We start from the raw sequence: 20,467 nt of genomic DNA on the forward strand, positions 1-20,467 counted from the left end.
TCTCTTATTATTATTATTATTATTATTATTGTTATTGTTATTGTTATTATAATCATCGTGTCCCTTCCCGACACGTGGCTACTACGTGGCGATGTCTACGCAACGGGGGAGAGGACACGCACGTTGGACACGCTCGATTTCACGGCCGACGAAGGAGCGTCGTCTTCTTTGCTCTCTCTGCTTCTCTTTCCCACCCTCCCTTTCCTTCTCTTTTTCTCGGTTGATCAATCGGGACGCAGCGTGAGATCCCTAGAGATGCGTGGCTAATGAGATGCTAAATAAACCATTCTAGGGGGAGGGGAGGGGTGCATTTACCCGCCGCGAGTAATTGAGCAATTGCTCGAGAGAAGATGGTCGGGAAAATCGTCGTCTCGGAATAGAATTTTTAATTCTACGTCTTGCTCGTTCGAGTTCTCGATTTGTTTCCCCTCCCTTCTTTCGTAAGTAACTCGCATTACAGATAATCGTGTTGACTCGAGAGAAGTGTTTATCGGTTCTTACACGAGGCTCTGTCGTTGGCCGGTATATATCGATCGGGTCTAATTTAGCCGGTGGGCCGCCACAGTCGGCAGTCCGGATTCAGGATTCAGCTACTATCAATCGCGGGTGACGCTAATTTTACCTTTGATTGTAATCAACGGTGGTAATCCGCAGGCTCTGCCACTTGGCGGGGTGGTAGGTATCGATCGTAGGTGACCCTAATTTTACTTTGGGATCGTGTAGTGTTGGTATCGTTACCGGGAACCACGGCTACGTCGTTTGTCGAAACTCGACGAACCCGTGTTGAAAGCTTTCCGTTTAATTTTTCTTTTTTTTTTTCCTTTCCTTTTCCTCCTCCTCCTCGAGAATCGAGACTTTTGAAAAATCGGACATTTTTTTCTTTCTCTTCTTTGCCGAATATCGCGACAATTCTTGCGCAGAAGGAATCGTGATCGAGAATCGAAATGGTTCTTCTTTTTTTTTTTTGTTTTGTTTCTTTTTTTGATTAGTAAATTTTAGTATTGGAAATAACGAGTCTCTCGAGCGATTCGATTTTTTCGAGTGGAAGTCGAAAATCGAGATTCTTCGCCCATCGAGGCACGAATACGGCAATTTGGATGGATCTGGAGTCTGGAATCTTCTTGAGTGATAATTATGGCGCGTACGCGTGGATGCGGCTTGATTAAATGCTGGATTAATACAGGTGGACAGGTGTGCCTACGAACTAATCATGAGAGAGCATTGATGTGTGTAATCACAATAATGGACGCTCGACAAATTTGACATACATGAGGAGACGAGGATTTTTCTCGCCTAAGAAGAGATCTCGTCATCCATTTTCTTCTACTTTTGATCTTTCTCTCCAACTTTTTTTCAAAATATCGACACAACTCGAACGAAAATTCTTACAAATTGCAAATCATGAAGAACAATCTTGCTCCATCCTCGTTCCCTATACCTTTCCTCGCCTCTCTGTCCGCTCATCAACAAATTCCCGATCCCCATTATCGGTCGAAAATTTCGTATCTGCTACTCTCTCACCCCGTTCTCCCCTGTGTGCTGCGCCGCAGAGCACGAGAACGAGAACGAGAGAAGCTGAAAGGTGAAAGAGAGAGAGAGGAGAGGAAGAAAAAAGAAAGAAGAAGGAACGGCTCATAAATATTTATGCAGCCCACGGTGCATCGATATAATTCACGGTTATCGATCGAGCGGCGGCGGAAACGCGTTTTCTTTGGCCGCAATCCGCTTATCGCCGCGACTCGAAGATGCCGACCGATTCGTTCAACCTGTTGCAAGCCCATTAACATCGACCCTGCGTGTCCTCCTCCATCGATTCGACGAGCGGCTACCGTATCCGCTGGGTGTGGCGTCAGAAAACCGGAAAAAGAGAAAGCGGCCGAGAGGAACAGAAATCGACACGCGATCGGCGGCGACCATCTTGGGATCCCAATGTACGGGGTGTCTTCGAAATCGTGGCGCAGAAAAAAGAAAGGAAAGAAGGAACAACACTCTTTGAAAAATTCCCCTCGAGCCTCTCGACGTTCCGTTCGATTCTCCGTTCAATTTTCCAAGGATCGATATTTCGTTTAATTGAAAAAAAAAAAAAAAAAAAGAAAAGAAAATTTTCACTCCATATTTCTAACACATACAGGATACGATCGTTTATAATTAATCAGGATTGTTACCCGCTCCCCCATTCGAATTCCCTCTTTTTCAACGCGCACGTGTACACACGTCGAAGCACATCTCGACAGCCCCGGCTCATCGACATTCTTTCGCCTACCTTCGTATCCAATCCAATCCAGGGCATAAAAGGTTCGGTCGAAATTATCGGGAAGACCGGACCGTTCCGCGAAAAACGGAACGAGGCTACGTAGATTCGAGGCCAGGGGAGGGGGAGGGAGTTTAGTCATCGTTTTCTAAGCGGCTTCCGTGTCGATTCGGTGCCTCCACCGAGAGAGAGATCAGGATATACGTGGAAACCCAGCCAAGGATCAATATATCGGCGTAGCCCCTATTGCGAGAAGTTAATCGCCCGGTCTAGAACTCGTGGTGCTGGCTCTCGCGATAATCGACTCGAGCGTGCTTTTGAAAAATATTTGAAATTCGAAATATGATGCGAGTAGCGTATTTTCGAATCAACTGTTTCCAACTGTCAAGATAATGAAAGGGAGGAGGGGATAAGTAAGGAGAGGATAAGGAAATTAATCTTTGACCTATTTCTCCAAGTTTTAGAAATCTTAGAAATCCCAGAGGATGGTAAATTTTAACGTGACACGGTCCGACGAGTACAACATGTGTAATATGTATAATTCTTGGCTTTGCTTGTTTTTTCAGGATTTTTGAAAGCTCCTGCTTAACTTTTAAGTCGAGAAGATCCTGCGCACGCTAGCCAATATCCGTCTCAAGTACAAAATTTCTCATTATCTTTCCGAAACATCAGATCCCAACAATCTGTTCAAAGTGCCCCATTCTATCCACGCGCGCACACACACGCACGCACGTACGAAATTTCTCATTGCCTTTCCGAAAAATCAAATCGCAAAAATCAGTCCAACACGCTCGATTCCCATCGTACATACGAAATTTCTCATTGCCTTTCCCGAAAAATCAAATCTCAAAAATCTGTCCAAAATACCCAATTTCCATCCACCACGCGTGTGTACAAAAATTAAATCCCAAAAATCTGTTCGACGGTATCCACTTTTCATCGCGCGAAATTTCTCATTTTACCTCTTCCTCAAAAATTGGTTGAAAAATATCCACCGCGCGCGCAAAAAAAAAAAAAGAAAAAAAAAAGAAAAAATCCTCCTTACCTTACTCTCCCACGCACAATCGTACCCTCGAAAAGAAAAAAGGAAGAAAAAAAAAAATCGAAAAAGATGGGCAAAATTCTCCATCTCGAATTCCGACCAATCCCCCTTCCTCCCCCCGATCCACCGAGCGGTTAAATTTTTCACAAACTACCTTTCCCGAGGCAATCAATTGGACGCGCTCTCGTGCACACCGGTGATCGTTCCGCCGTCTCACGCACACATCCGCAACACGCCACGGAACACCGTTGTAACACGGTCGAACAGAGAACCGAACGAGAGAAACAGAAAAACACATACGTATGTACGTATATAGCGAGAGAGAGAGAGAGAGAGAGAGAGAGAGAGAGAAAGGAAGAAGATCGTTGGCTTCTCGACCCGAAATCCAAATCCTCCGGAGGCTTTTCCCGGCGTATTTTCCGACCGTAGGAAATCCTGTTAACTCATTAATAACTCGGCCGGCATCCAAGAGAGCCAAGGAAAAGGGGTCTCCTATCGTCGGCGGCGCCGGCGTCGACGGTGTGGGACGGTGTGTTGCATCGTTTTGCTCGCAGGATTAATGGATGAACATCCCAGGACCCGGGGCGGAGGGAGGAAGGGAGATGGGTCGATGCCTCCCTGCGGCCTACCGTTTCTCTTTCTTCCGCGTGGAAATAAATACCTACTACCGCTACTGCCGCCTCGGGCTATATACGCGGATTCGAACGGGCGGCGGAGTGGGGGGAGGCAAAGGCCGGCGGAGTGGGGGCAAGCGATGAGCGCGCGTGTAATTAAATGCAGTTTATTCCGCGATGGTTGGGTATTAGCGCGATCGGGATGATCATAGGCGTGCAAATGTAATACAGGGTAATTTGATGTAATTAATGCGTTCGACGGTGGACACGTTTGAAGGTGGGTGTAGGTACGTTCTAGAAAAACGTGAAGTAAAAGTGTTGCGTAACCGTTTTTTCGAACAAGTTTGTCCGTAAAAGAGATGTTGAATTTTGCCCAGGCGCGATTTTTGATGGTCGATCGACGCGTTTGAAGGTGTCGGTTCCAACTAAAAAACTGGAAAGAGTTGTTTCTTGCGTATATACAAACGAAAAGCGGAGAAAACGAATAACTTTTAGTTATTCGAACGGTTCGTATTGTACACATGTTTGTCCACAATCATTCGATAAACTGATTATACACTTTCGTTCTCAAGTTTGTTTAAAAATTCCAATGGAAACAATTAAACGCGCACGCTCATAACCCATATATTTTCGAAACCGAGTATCGAATTCAACGTTACAAAGCGCATCCTCCTTTCTCCCTCCCTTCCTCTCTCTCTCTCTCTCTCCCTCTCTCCACCAATTAAAAAATACCTCCTCTCTATCGCGTGTACACGAAAAAACGAAAAGAGGGAAGGGAAGGGAAAAAATGGTATTTCTCCGTCACTTGACCGACAAAGGGGTACGAGAATCAAGCTCGGGCAAGAAATTTCCGCCGCGACTCGCCTCTCTAATCGAGCCAGCGCCGGCGACGAAACGTTTTTAATCCGGCGTCGATGGAACGTTAATCCATAAAAATTCACGCAACCGATACCCCGTTTCGTTCGACGAGTCAAACCGAACGAAACAAACCGAAAAACCAAACCGGAGGAAGGACAGAGAGAGAGAGAGAGATGGAAGCAGAGGCAGGAAGGGGACAAGGAAGGGAAATACGGTTGATTCGTCGTGAAGCGATAAACGTGTGGAACGATCACGTCGGGAAATGTACACTGTAAATGAGCGATTACACCGGCAAATAAATCCAGATAGAAGACTAGTGGCGGTAAAGAGGGGGAGGAGGAGGGGGGGGAGTGGGTGGCCAACTCTCGAATACGAAAACGTTGTTTAATTTCCGACCGGGAGGCGGGGGGAGGGAGGGTCGGTATCGGGTTTCACTTTAATTAAGCGAAATAATTAGCCGTCAAAGGTTCAACTGGCGAAAAGCGACGTGGATATTTTCCCCCCTCCCTCCCGATAATGTCGCTTTTCCGCTTGGAAAAGTCGAGGGTTGCTGCACGTCGTCAGATAAGATTTCTTCGGGATCGAAATTCGCAGGTGTCGATGGATTCGTGGGGAAAATAGGGCGTCGAGACGGCGGAAACCTTAAAACGGGTCGTTTCGCCTGGGATTGCGACACGGTTAATCGATCGGGTGTTTCTGGGTTGTGTGCAATCGTGGATGTTGGAGAGTATATTATATTATGGACGGTGTCGAGGGTATTTTACTCGCGTCTTAGTTTTTTTCGTTGGAAGGATACAATTTTTCAAAATACAATTTATACATCCCCGTTTTATTATTATATAATCTTCGTACATCGTATTTGGGTTCGATACAAAAGATGTGTTTCTCGAAAAATATTCAATGTGATAACGAACCCGTGAATTGTTATTATCGAATTAATTGTTGGATCAGACGAGCACGAGAAGAGTGATGACGTTACGAGCGTACGCGATTACATCCGGTATAATGGTAAGTCGAACGATCCGATTCAATTTCCACTGGAAAATAATTATTCCATACTCGAAGTTTTACCGACACTATTACCGACGTAGAACAACGACGACAATCGAGTAGAGGGAAGGTTACGTGAATTACGAGTAATTTTTTCCATCTCCAATATGATAACCCTTCCCCCTATTTGCCCATTTTTTTTTTTTCAATATTTTTTTCAATAGTTTTTAATGTTGGTTACAAGGTAGATCGATAAAAGGGGTATTGTTTGTGGGATAGGTTTTCGTGCGGTGGAGAGATCTTTCCGTGTGAACAGCTGTGAGCAGCTGCGATTTTGTAAATATTTGTGGGCGTTGCTGTTTTCACGGTGCGTGGTGGCTTTTTTTCCGGGAGGGGGAGGGGTAGGAAAAAAAAAGGAAAAAAAGAAAAAAGGAAAAAAAAATACACCTTTTAAAAAATTCATACCCGAAATGGACAGCCCGATTAAAGCGTTGCAAAGGGCGATAGATCGATAGCCACCCCGGTGCGAAATTATTGCCGTTATCCCCGTATTATGCCCGCTCGCGTTTTTTTAAAGTTCGCTCGATGAATGAATTAAAATGTAATGTCTGGAAAATATCTGGAAATTGGGGATCGGGGGCAGAAAGGTGGTTCTCCTTTCTTGAGAGAGCGTGGTTTCCTTTTTTTTTTCCATTTTTTCGAATTGCCATTCGAATTTTAGAATTTATAACTTGGACATTTTGAAGCGTCGTGTCCTTTTCTAATCCCCCTCCTCTCCATTCCCCAATTCTACCAACGAAATATACTTGGACAGATTTACTCGTGCACTTTCCAATTCTTTCTACTTTTCCACTTTAATCCAAACTCTACTCCGCTAATTTGATTCCACGCTAAATCTACTTTCTATCACAATTAAACCACAAGGGGGAGGGAGAGGGGGAGCCACGAGAATCTTAAGAATTATTCACGACACGAGCTTTTCTTCCTTTTTCCTATTCATTTCTCGATTTAACTCGAATATAAAAAATTGTCTTTTCTTTTTTAAGTCTGCTGTACTTGGAGACAACGACTTTTCTTCTCATCCTGACAAAAATCGTTCGAATCATCGAAAAATCCGTATCGAGTCGAATTTCAAAACTAATTTTCAATTTTTCCGACGATTTTCACGATCATCCCGATTTATAATAATCGATAACGATAAATTAATTCGTACTCTAAATCGCACGCCGCACGTAGGCAACAAAAATATCGAATTAACTTCCTTCCTTTTTTCTCTCCTCTCTCTCTCTCTCTGTTTCTCTCCCGAAAACGAGATTTACACGTAACCCAGATACATGTAATCCACGCTGACATTTCACTGGATGGATGCACTGTAAGAGTCCACGGCACTTAAGGGGTTAATCGTCACTTTCGACCGTAGCGCCTGACCGCAAACGAGCGATACTTTCGCTTCCCATCCCCACCGCTTTCTTCCCGCCATTACCCACCCAATTACGCCACTCTCGAAGGAGGCATTTCGAAAGTTGCCGGATCGCGTCCCGGCGCATCGTCGTCTCGTATTTCACCGCGGGGCCGCCGGTTTTTCCTCGGCCAAGCCTCCTCTCTCTTCGCCCCCGTATAAATATCTAAACCTCCCTCGCTGCTGTCTCCCTCCTCGTGGAGGGAAGAAGAAAAATTGGGGGGGAGGGGAGGGAGAAGGAGAAAACCGAGAATTAAACAGAGGATGGACGGGAGACGTAGGGGGCGAAGAGGAGATACATACCGAGGAAGAAAAGTAGGAGCAAGAAGGGGAACGAGCAGACTGAGAGAAAGACGAAATGAAAGTCGAGAGAGAGGGGAAGCCAAGGGAAGAGGAAAGTAAAAAGAGAGAGAAACTGAAGAAGTTGGAAAAAGGAGTAGGAAGAAATTGGAAAGAGGACGGAGGAGGAATAAGCAAAAAAACTACTGATAAAGAAAATGAAAGAGGAAGGAAACGAAGGGAACAGGAGAGATCCCGTTGTAGCTCGGAATATATAACGGAACCCAAACGAAAACGAGGAATTCGTCCCTGACGAACTCGCGTTATTTTACCTCTCCCCGGAGAGGGCCTTCGAAAACCTCACGGAAGCATCGTCGAAGGCAAAAAACGTCGGAGGAGTGGGAGAAAGAGGGGGAGAGAGAGGAGGAAAAAAGTAAAAAAAAAGTGGCGCGCGACTACGGATGGAGGGTATGCAAGCGGGCCGATAAGCTCGAGGAATCGATATTCGAGCAGAGCCACGATCCTCGGTGGCCCGTTCCCGACAGGACGCTGATAATCGGCCTGGAAATTCCGTGCCACCATATCTCCCCTCTCTCTCCCTCTCCCTCCCTATCTCTCTCCCTCTCTCCTTCTCTCTACGCGTGTATTATACACACACGTACGCGCGCACGTTAATACGTGTGTGAGCGTGAACCCGGTTCCGCTTTGCGAGTCACGATATATATATATATATATATAGTGGCACTAATTATTACACCGGTGTGCCGCTCGTTAACGCATACCCGTGTAAATCTGCGCCGGGGAAAAATGTTTCGTTGGAAGAGAAAACCGTTCTTCCTATGGATCTCTCTTTTTTATCTCTCTCTCTGTCTCTCTCTCTCTCTCTGTCTCTGTTTCGAGTTGCGTTTCGACTGCGTATACCGGGTGAGAGACACTTGGTTTCGTGGAAACGAGTCTGTGGAGCGAAGTTTGCGAGAGAATTGGGTTATTCCGTCCTGTTTTGATACTCGGCTCTCTTATCGAGGTCTTTTGATACGAAGGGTGTAGTCGGAAATTTTTTTTCTCTTCTCTCTTCTTAGAGAAGAGAAGGGTTGTGGAATTTTTACTTTCACCTCGTGAAAATTTGCGCGGAGAATTTAAGTTGGGAGGAGATGTTGTAGGATGGAGGAGGATCGTTGAAAAAAAGACGGTCCATTGTTTCACGGGAAAGGACGTCAACGTCCAATACCGATATTCGTGTCGTCGGATACGAATCTCCATATCTAACATCGCCTCGTCGTAATTTAAACCAAATCCAAATTCCTTCGCGGTGGGGAACGCGTGACAAACTCCGACCCACCGCAACTCCAACTCGAAGTTAACACACTTACGTTAACTTTCCTCCCCCCTCCTCCCTCTCCCCTTCGGAAGAAACTAAGAATCCCACGAACTTTGGAACCAGAAACGATGCGGAAGGGTTAACTCGTCTGAGCCACCCACCAACCTCCTCCTCCTCCACCATCCTTCGTTCCAAGACTCGAAACGGTCGATGATGAAGTTTCAACCGTCTGCCACACCACTTTTTCCTTTTCTTTTCTCCTCCTCCTCCTCCTCCACCCTCGATTCATCCTTCCTCGCCACCCTAAACCTTAACTCGAAGCCTGCCTCGAACCCTCCCCCCTCAATCTCCACTCCATTCCCAGAACAGGCCTCTGCTCCCCTCCCTCCGCCTCCCCTTTGTCTCGCTCGCTCGCTACCCTCGACTCATTAGCAGGTGATCAATTAAAAATTCGTTTGTTTTCGTTGCGCCGGCGGTGGCGGCGGCGGCGGCGGTGGTGGTGGTGGCGATGGCGGTGGGCGAGAAGGAAGGGCGCCGCCCACCTAAGCCCCGTGGCTCGTGTGACGGCCGTGCGAGGGTCGAAACGAGCAACCCCCGGATGATGCGCGACGGGAAACGAGGGGGAGGAGGAAATAGTTGGGGACTGGCAGTTTAGCGGCGACCGGGATACGGGGACGCGATATGGGTAATTTATATTGCGGGCTTTGCAAGCGTCCTCGGGCCGCGGCGGAATTTTGTGGCCACACGACGGGACACACGGGGATTCTTTCTTCTTCAGAGCGCGCGTGGGTCGCACGCGCGCTGTTTAACGTCCCTCTCGTTCTTCTCTTTCTCCTTTTTTCCGCGTTTCTTACGTCGCGTATGCACTTGTGTCCCCGTCGAATGTGATTCTGACGATACGAATTACCTCGGCTCGATTCGTCGTCACTTGGTTTTTTTTCAAGGGATCGCACTTTTTAAAGTGTTCGGGGATTAAGTGGAAGGAGAATCTGGTACACGCGGTGTACGGGAGAGCTCGAAGGATCGATACTCTTCGATACCTCGCGTGTCTCGTGAGCGACCGCTCATCCCTCTCGATCGATAACAGTGATGCCAACGTCATCGACCGAGCGGGATAAACACCATTCGGATCGGATTAATCCCTGCTCGACGAAAGAGTAACGAAAAGAGGGGAGGGGGAAAAGGAGAAGAAAGTCGATCGAAGCGAAGGATGATCGGGTCGCGTAATAAAGCGACCCGTTTTCTTTCCAAGGGGAAGGGATATTTTTTATAGATAAGAGGGACGCGTGCCACCGATCGATCACGACCCAGAAAAACTTGCGTCGAAATTTCCGTGTCCCCTGACGCGTGTCGGCCGACGTGTTACGGGGAATTAGCGGTGGTTAAACGAAGCGACAGACGGTGAAATTTCACGTTTGCTCCGTCGAAGAGAAACTCGTCCCTTCCTCTTTCTTTCTAAAAAAATAATGTCAAACTATTTCCTATTTTCTTTTTGCCACCCAAAGAAGGGAAAAAGGAGGAAGGAGAAGATTCTCTCGTGCAGGAAACCCTTTATCGCGGGTTTGGTCAATTCTGCGCCTCCCTAAGGAGCTTCCATAATTATTCCAACTCTCTCTCTCTCTCTGTCTCTCGTTTTCCCGCGGGAGACGATCCCGCCGATAGGATCGATCGTCGCCCGCGCTGGCACTCGGGACAGAGAGAGAGAGAGAGAGAGAAAGGGAGAGAGAGTTTAGGCAATAAAAAGCCGCGTCACGCAATAAACACGCGCAACTCTTCTTAAGGAACAATAGGACATTCTGGGGGGAAACGTTACGCGCGACGGTTGGCGCGGATCGGGTTTGCCGGAGTAACGGTCGAGGAACCGAGCGGCGCGATCAATCTTCCTCTTTTATTCCGGAGGAGGAGAGGAGACGCCGGTTTCTCCGCGAGTGGACCGCGAGTGGCGTCGTGACGACCGGCTGCGTCGTCCCCACTCGCCAGCCATGGATATTTAAAACGAGAGGATCGAGAGGATATTTCGAGCGCGGTGTTTGAGGATGGTGTTTCTTAGTTTTTATTTTCTTGGATAAATTATCGAGAGGGATATTCGATCGTATCTTTCTTCTTTTCGCTTTACGTTTCGAATAAATTATATATGAAATATCATTGTAAGGATTGTAAGGATCCAAGTAAATGGATGGGGAAAGAGTTGATTTCTTGATTTCATGATCGCGAGGGGATGTAAATTATTATTTAGAAAAGAAAGCAATACGAAGAAGAAGTTTTGAAGGGAGGATATCGAAGAGGATCGAAATGTTCGAATTCGGAGGATGATTGATGATTCTTAATAAACTCGTTAGATAACTTAAAATCGACAAACTCGGTTCGATCTCCGATCTTTCGACAATCCTCCTCGACGATCGAAATACGAACACAGCCACGAATATCATCGAACCCCCCCATCTCTTCCACCCTCTCCCTCCAAATTCAAAGATCGTCGTCCCGTGGAAGAGCAGCTTCTGAAGCTGCGAGGAAGGAGGGAGGGGGGAGAGAAAGGAGAACGGCGACAAGGATATTATTTATCGGCGGAAGTCGGGCCGAAATCGGGCGGCGGTCATTAATGGAGCCCGGTTGTGTAATTAGTCAGCGGCCGTACGCAGCTCGTTATTATCGGGGAGGAGGGAGGGGGCTTTCGTTAAAAGCGCTTAAAATAATATCGGGTGAAAGTTGCACACGCGTGATCCGAGGGGTGGCGGGAAGGGAAGGGAAGAAAACAAGGGGAGGGGGAGGGGGCTCGTTACGCGGATTATTAAACTTCGATGATCGATAAACATCCGCCCGCCTTGCGAAAAGGTTCCAGGCGAAGGTCAAACGCCCCCCTTTGTCCCTCGATGCCCCGCCAACCCCCTCGCGAGACGGCAGCTTTCCACGGGTGTAATTTTTTCGTAGCATTTTCGTAGGAAAATGACAGGTGGGAAGCGAAACGAAGCACTGATTTCGTTGAACGAATTGGGTGTCTTACGAAACATTTGAAACCAATTTAAACAGGGAACGGTGTCGCTGGCAACGTTCGATGATGATAAAACTGGAGATAAAATCGCGTGATTTCGAACGTCTGTCATACATCGTGTAACGTGAACGTTTTAGAAATTTATTCGAGAAGGAAGTCGAGGGGAATTTTTTAGAAAAATTCATCGAGTATCATCGAATGTTTGGCATTAGCATCGACGAAACGGCGCGAAACGATTCGAATTCTTGGGTTCTACGAAAATAATTATCGATAATGATAACATTATGGAGCATTTACGGAGCATTCGATTGTTAGAGTTAAAAGTTTCTATCCTTGCAAATTCCGATTTTTCGAAACTTTGTGCTTGATCGTACGAGCAATCTCGTGCAGTATCGAATTAATTCCATGTACTTGCAAACAGTCGATATTCTTTTCGCAAAGATTGTGCACACACGTAAAACGGGGGATTTCCATTGGCGCGAGACCCGCGAGAAATTTCTGGGTCAACGAATATGGGAACCCGAACGATTAATAACTGCTCATTAGCGGCGGGATGTCGTTTTATCCGAGCACAGGCGCGCACGTGTGGGTTTGGACCCGATCGTGGGATGGAAACTTGGTTGCGCTTTCGGTGTCGGAGGACGAGTTTTGTGTATTTGTGCCGCGAATGATCGATGGCCGTTGTGTGCCCAATCGGTGAGAAAAAGCGAGGCTTGGAAGGATTTCGAGCTCGAACTCGAAATGGGGTTCGATGTGAAGGAAATCCTTCTCTTTCTTTTCCTTTTTTCTTTTTTTTTTCTTTTTTTTTTTTTTTGGAACGAGAAGACAGCGTAAGATGCGACTACGATTGATAATAACCGATTGATCATATCCTTTGGAATGATCAGAATCATGGAAAAGGCCGGTTGGTACTAAATTTTGTAAAAAAGAATCTAACAAGGCGCAATGGAAAAGTAGCTTGCCGATAGTTCAACGCCTCGTATCGGCGTCTCTGTCAAAATCTTCCCGGAACGGAATCGATCGATTCGAGTAGACCAGTATCTCTCGAATCTTCTCAAACAAAACGGATCAACAATCCTTCCCCCTCCCCTGACAACTCCCAAATCTCTTGCAACGAATCGATAACCACCACCACCACCACCATCGTATTCCAAACTTGCTCAAACGAAGCGAAGCAACACACGACCCTAACTTCGTTCCTCGAGCGGAAAGAAGAAAAAAGAAAGAAAGAAATCATCGAAGTTCAAATCAACGATCACGTTGATCCTAGAAAAAAAGGAAAGCGTCCATTCCGGATGAGAAAAATTGTTGCGTGTAAGGGGTCAATAGCCGGGGCAAACGAGAGACGGGGCCAAAGAGAAATAAAGTTGGAGGAGCAACGAGCGGAGGAGGAGACTCCCTCCCTCCCTCTCTCTCTCTCTCTCTCTCTCTCTCTCCCTCTCCCTCTCTCTCGCCGCGTGGATATTCAAACGCTCGCCGCTCCGCTTCCGGCAGTCAGGAATAAGGTGGAACGACGCCCAGGCGTCCCTAATGACTGCGGATCCGTCGCGGCGCCCGCACGCCGATGATTATAATCGATAACCCGGCCGCCCTCCTCCTCCACCTCCTCCTCCTCCTCCTCCTCCTCCTCCACACCTCCTCCAACTCCGCCACCGACACCCTCTCCTCGGTCGGCGTGTCCTCCGGTTCCCGGCACGGGGGGAAACCAGCACACGTAGTGGTGGGTCCTCCTCCCACCGACCGACCGACCGACCGACCGACCGACCATGCAGCTCCGCGCCACTCCGAGCTTTTAGTCTCGGCGGCCGAGAGCGGAGGCCGATGCGGCGGCGGCGGCAGCGGTGGTGGTGGTGGTGGTGGTGGTGGTGGAGAGGAGTAGGGAAGGCTATGGTTATGTTTATCGCCTCTTTATAACCTCGTAACCAGCCCGCGATGCATCGATGCGATATACGTGCTCTTTTCTCTATCTGTCTCTTTATCTCTCTCTGTCTTTCTCTCTCGTTCTTTTTTCGACGAGGTTTGAAAAGGTTTGAGAAGGTTTGATTGGTAATTATTCGAGTCCATGGTTGTTCGCGAGCCTCTTCTCCCTTCTTTTCTCTCCTCTTTCTCCCCTCGAGGCGAGGTTTGAAAAGGTTTGAGAAGGTTTGAGAAGGTTCGCGAAGGTTTGATTGGTAATTCGAGTCTCTCTGGCTTTTGCGCGTTGTCTTCTTTCTCTCTTCGAGGTGAGGTTTGAGAAGGTTCGAGTGGTAGTTTCCACTCGGAGGAAATTCGGGAGGAAAGTCGGTCCAGGTTTGGCCAGGGAGCCAGTGAGGAGATGATTTCTTCAGTGAGCGTCGATTGGAATTAGATTCTTAATAATATCCTTCCAAATGATTAAGTAGTAGTTCATCCTCTTCCCTTGTCGGGGAATTAACAACAAAAATCGGAAATATCGCGGAGTTAGAACGAGCGATATCAGACGATCGATTTTAAATTTCAAAGGAGGGAAATTTCATATGCATCGAATGGTAAATAATAAAAAAAAAAAAAAAGGTAAAAGAAAGGGGAGGAGGGGGTGGGGGGGATAGATGACGTCCAGAAAAACGCTATCTGAAAAATTTCAAATCCATAGTATTTGCGTAGGAATTCTACTTTTAAATATTCACGATAGATTTGCCTTTGTTCGTTCCATTCTTCGTCGCCGTCATCCACATCGATTTTTACGAACTTTCAAACTCGATTCTCTCGGAAACAGGACATCCTACATATATACACGTGGGGGAAGAAAGAAGAGAGGAGGGGAGGGGAAAAAAAAAAAGAAAAAAGAGAAAAAAAACGCAGAAAACGTTATTGCGATGCCTCGACTGAAGTATCTCCACCTTTCTCCACGCTGTGTTATCGTGTGTTATCGTCGTTTTATCGTTTATACGGGGTGATCCATAAAATTGAGTGTGAAACAATAACAAAAAGCATCAGTGTACATTCGTTAATGATAAATTTGCGTACAAGTGGAATCTAAAAGAAGTTAGTTTCGCTAAAAAATGTTGTAACTCTGTACCCTAAAATTATTAAAACCTTATACCATACCTCGAAATACCGATTACTTACGGTTGTAAAGATCGTTGTAAGGATAAATGAAGGATAAATGAAGAGAAGAAGAGGAAAAAAGCATTGAGAAATTTGGAAAAATTCAACATTCCACGTCTCGGATAATAAATAATACTTAAGATGATGGAAGTTTCGAAGTATCGAATCGAAATCAAGAAAACAAAGAAGACGAACCTCTCTCCAAAGATTAAAGAAATTAAACCCATTTCGATTATCGCGTTACACATTCGTTAGTATCGTTTTTCTTCCCGATGCGGAACAAAAAGTTGAATTCTCTTTTTTGTTTTTTCCGCGATGCCGGTATTTTTCAATCGTTTTCGAAGGCTGCACACAAGGCTGACCCAGTTGGACGCCACGATACCCCCCCGTGGCGCGCTTTGTTCCCATTTCCCTCCTCCCCCCTCCAAAAAAAACATGGCGATGAGCAAAAGTTCATCGGATCCGATTGCACATTTTTGTCGAAACGATTAAAGGTATCCCCCCCTCCTCCTCCTCCTCCTCCTCCTCCCCCCTTCCCGTAGGATGATGGAAAAACTGAGAAGGATTTGGAGGGGAATTTTTTCGAAGGGGATAAACTTCTCGTTAAGGTCACTCGAAAACGTAACGATCCGTCACCGATCCGTTATCGAAACGCCGATAGAAACCATCGTGCGCCATCGTGCTTATCGTCCAGACAGTAAGCTCAGAAAACCTTAACAACATGTATCATTGATCGATGATAGCACGTTATCTCGAACCACGATGGCAAAATGTCTGCGCAGACGTAGCCGGGGCGAAATTTTAACGAAACGAAACGGTTGTCGTAGAGGAGGGAGGAAAGAGGAGATATTTCTCGTGGTGTATCTCGTTTCTGCGTTCCTGGTTTTTCGGTTTTAAATTTGCAATTTCGAAGTTTTACGTTGGTGGTACATACACTTGCATAATTCGATATCAGCGGAATTAGAAAATTTTTAAAAAAGGGGGAGTGTAGGTAAATCGTAAATTTTTATTTTACCTTTACCTCTTCGTATTTCCAATTTTTAAGTAAGGGAGCCCGTTTTTCGTTATTAAAAATTGCATCGAACGAAGGAACGAATCTACTACACACCATCGGTATACCGTCCCTTCGCAAAATAACGCGTCCCCAAAATGTTAATTTCGAATCGTTGGAATGCGCGATATTTTTACAATCTTCCCCCTCCCCCGAAAAAAGAAAGAAATTAAGAAAAGTCAATTTTGGAAGGTAAAGAAATTCTAATTTTTAAATTTGCATAATAATGATCAACGAGGAAACGAGTAAAAGTCCATTTTCAGAAGAAAAAAAAATCCGAAAGAAAATTCCAATCTGGAATAAAACTCGAAAAGGAAAAATATAATTCCGGAGGAAGAAAGGGAAAAAGAAAAAGGAAAAAAAATGAATTCTAATTTTTTTCCACACCCCTCCCCTCCCCTCCCATCCCTCCCCTCCCCACCGATTCGCCAGAGTGTGGCAATCGGCGTGTGCAAATTCAGCGAGCGTGCAATTTTACGGTATCCTTGCTCGGCTCTGCCGTTAGCAGCATTATTGATCGATCGACGGCGTCATTTTATCTTGCGGCTAGGTAATGGTTATGCACGCTCGACCACGGCCGCATCATTAGATCAGCAGAGGCAATGCTCCCCTCCTCCTCCTCCTCCTCCTCCTCCTCCCAAAAATACCCGTTTCACTACGAACTCTCTATTCACTCTCAATGTTATTGTCCTCCGTTATAACGTCGATGTGTCAAAACTTGACGATCGTTAACCCTCCCCCTTGAATCGGGTTTGTTCGTTCAGTTTGTTCGTGTACGCATCTTGTGTTCTTCTCGAAAATTCGATCACAAAAGTAATAGCAATTCAAAATTCACGAAATTCTTACAAATTCTCTTCAATTTCTTTAATTTCCATCGACGATTATTCGTGATTAATCGTTTAATCGTCGAACGTGGATGATATAGAGGGTATATCGGACGCATTGCTCGTATTTTATTTCGCTGTCCATTCGATCTCGGCCGGCAAGTGAGTACAGGGCAAGATAACAACGCGATCGATCAATGTACCTTTGAGGCGTGTGAGGAAGCTCGGCAAGCGATGATGCGAAGCGAGTGTGGAGGGTGGAAATAATTGCGCCGTGTCATCGAGAGAACGGGCCAAGTTTCTCCCTCCCTAACCAAAATTATTATCTGTATTTTTCTTCCCCTTCCCTCTTCCCTCTTTTCGGAAAACGAACGAGATCGCGAATTATTTGCTTGAAATTTCAATTTCGTGCTCGATTTTCAATTCTTTCGGATTTTACGCGTAGCGTGGAATAAAGAAGAAGAGGGTAAGAGATAGGAGGATCGAAGGGAAGATTGGAAGGGTGAATCGAAGACGACCGTTCGAAACTATACTCGACGGATCGCGCATTTAGATGGAAAAATTATTTTTCATCGATCCTCTCAACGATTCGACCCGGGATAATAACTCGGTTAATAACTCGATCGTGCGCCGTAAACTTTAACCCTTGGAGTCTCCCTTGGATGGAGAGAGAGAGAGAAATTAAGCATGGAAGATGAAGGGACAGGTTCTGAACCGATTCCGAATCGTCTCTCGATCGAAGCCAGCCGGCGGGTTTAATAAAATATCGCGACGCGTATATTAATTCCACCTTCCACCCTCGAAATTGAGCGCAAAAATCGAGGCTTATATGACAAACAATAAATTATTTATTTATATATTTATTAATTATAACTTGAATATCGCTAAAAGTCACAATTGGGAATGGAAAAATTTCCTAATCTTATAATCTTGCAACTTGAAGCAACCCTTGCTCCAGCCAACAAACACACGCGCACACAAACGGATCGAAATTACAAAACTCTGGTTCGACTGGACACGAGCAATCCAGGCTGGTTAAAACGGCAAATGAGGGCGGCTATATCGGTTGCTGGCCGGGGCAATTATAGCGGCGATCGCACGGCCCTCGGTGTGTAATCGACGGCCCGGTTTCGGAGATCCGAGGCGGGCGCAAGAAGGGTCGGCGAGCGGCGTCGAAATTAAATTTAATGGGGTGAATCGTGGAGAAGGAGAGGGAGCGAGAGGGAGGGGAGACGGCCGTCACGTGGAATGAACGCGGGACAAACGGGCACGCGAACGAGGATCTGGCGTGGACGTGCATGCTCCTCTGAATAACGTAATCGCCGGCCTCCTGGCGTATCGTTGGCTTACATCGAGTAATCGCCCTCTTCCCGCCGCCCCATCTCGCTTGGGGTGCAGGAACGTCAGTGGGACACCTCTGGGCTCGACAAGGAGGAGGAAAGAGAAGGAAGAAAGCCTCGAAGAAAGAAAGAGCCGGACGAAATGGGGAAAAATGAAGAAAGAAAGAAAGAAGAAGAGATGTAATAACGATAATAGAAAAGTACTCTAATGGTCAGAAACAAATATCGTTCAAGAAGCAAAGGGGAGCCCGGAAATCATTTCAATCGTTAAAAAAATTATATAAAAAAAATTTATATATTGGCAAGAGCATGGAGATATTCGAGAGAGAAGAAAAGAACGGAAGGCGAAGGAACGAAAAACGAGAAAGTCGAGGAGAGGAAAGGATGGGAAGAGCGATGGGCAGAAAAATGGGAAATACGAAAAAAAAAAAAAAATGATAGGAGAAATCCATGCGGAGAAGACGAGTTGCGAACGAGGGGAGACAGAGAGAAGTGGGGTTTTGTAACAAGGGGTGGAAACTAGGAGAAAGAGGGAGAGAGAAGGTGCGTGAAAAAGAGGGGTGGATCGAGGGTTGTGTGCGGGGCAAGCGTGTGGGGGCTGGTGGAGTCGAGGAGGACTCGTACACCCTGGGGGCTTACAGCTGTCGCGTACCCAACACCTTTTTTCCGCGCGCCTGTAACACGTACGTAGGTCGCGGTGCGTGCATAGAAATTGCCCGCGCGCAGGGGTAAATCGCACGTTTCCTGCGTAACGCGTGCAACTCGTTTCTCCTTATCCTCCGTTGATTGATTGATATTGGAGCCGAATAATTCGAAAAGAGAAGATAAATAAATAAACGTATTCGATCGTTAACGATTCGTTCGAATGAAAACGCGAATAAAATTGGCGTGAGAAGTGAGAAGTGAGAAGAAGGAGTAGCGAAGGTAAATAATAGAATAGTATAGCGGGATACGATTATGTAAGGCCAAAGATGGAATATCGAAATTGGAAAATATAAGAGATACGTTACTTGTTCCTCTTTTTTTTTTTTTATATTCGAGCAGGCGCAAGTTTCTCCAAATATTTTGCGACTTACATCACTCGCATGATTGATCAAAATAGGGAAATTAGTTGGTTTTACATGAAAAAAACAAATCGAAAATTTCCCCTTTGAAATTTCATTTTTGTGCAAATTGAGTTTGGAAATTCGATAGGTATACGTTGCATTTTGACTATCCCTCTAATCAAACAATTTCATAGCGCGCAACCGAATTTCCAACTTTTATCGAATTTCCAAAATGGCATCGTAATAAGGAAAGGAAAATCGGTTCGATTAAAAATTGCCATTTTTTTTCCTTTTCTTTTAAAAAGACGATGATCTACGATCATCCACGTTGCTCGACTCGTGATACGAAATCCTAAAATCGTTTATCATTTCCACTCGTTGAAACGTTGAAAAAAAGAAAGAGACCTTTGTCTTAAAAAATCCTTATCTCCGAAAAGATACTCGAATAATTTAATTTCGTTCGAGGATGAAATGTAAGAAAAAATCGCTTTCGGAATAATAACTCCTCCCACTCCCCTCCTTCATACGTGTTCTCTAACCGAAGGGAAATTACGCGTCGACGGATTTTATCGTTGCGTCAGGAAAATGGTGCTGCACTCCTGCACTCCCCCTTGTTCGAACAGGGAGAATCCGCGGATTTCGCGAATTATAATTTAATTATCGCGGCGGGCCGCGTTAAAGCGCGCCATCCGTGAGTCGTTTCTGCGAGTGGACAGAGAGAGAGAGAGAGAGAGAGAGAAGAAAAAATTCCGCTAATTAACGGCTTTTCGAAATTCCATCGACGACGCGCAACTCTGCTCTGTTGAAACGTTCGCCTTGTTTCCACGGAGAGCACACGTAGCTTTAATGGACGACTTACGTTTGTTATCTGGCGTATGTGGATCTGACGAGTGTACGATACGTACTGGAGAAGACGACTCTTTGAAGAATTCGACTGAGGCTTATTTATTTCAAGTTTTCGTGGAACTTACGTTTTAATTAACGAGTGCGCGTACAGGGTGTTTGAGATATATTCGTGAGAAGGGTATAGAAGAATTTGGATCGAGTTAAATATTTTGGCGGAGCGCACGTAGACAGAACTCTTGGAGGAGTTGATTCTGATGATGAATACGATAAAAAGTTGATATAGAAAAATTGTGATTTGTTATTTAATTGCGTGGAAGATGTGATATGTCGAAATTAGAAAGAATTTGTTTTCATGTTTTTCGGTATTAATTTTCACGTGAATTGAAACGTGAGTTGGAAAATCGCGGAATTGGAAATGAAATGGATTTTCTAAATTTAATATTAATATATAATTAATTGCGGAAAAGATAATTGGTCCAATGGTTGTTGACAAA

General features: G+C 45.7%; 1 protein-coding gene across 3 annotated transcripts in view; it reads left to right on the forward strand.

Annotated features, from left to right (window-relative positions):
- Positions 1-1,006: 1,006 nt before the first annotated feature.
- LOC108004152 (uncharacterized) overlaps positions 1,007-20,467 on the forward strand; it is a 107,425-nt gene continuing 87,964 nt past the window's right edge. The window contains exon 1 of one of the 3 annotated variants that reach the window (XM_062078096.1): positions 1,007-4,184. The gene's annotated coding sequence lies outside the window, so the exon portion shown is untranslated. Of the gene's footprint in view, positions 4,185-5,226; positions 5,774-14,357; positions 19,006-20,467 lie in introns of those variants that run through there. The other 2 variants (XM_062078095.1, XM_062078097.1) reach the window with 2 other exon arrangements.

Source organism: Apis cerana, linkage group LG8, assembly GCF_029169275.1.
Source record: "Apis cerana isolate GH-2021 linkage group LG8, AcerK_1.0, whole genome shotgun sequence".
Taxonomy (NCBI): Eukaryota; Metazoa; Arthropoda; class Insecta; order Hymenoptera; family Apidae; genus Apis; species Apis cerana.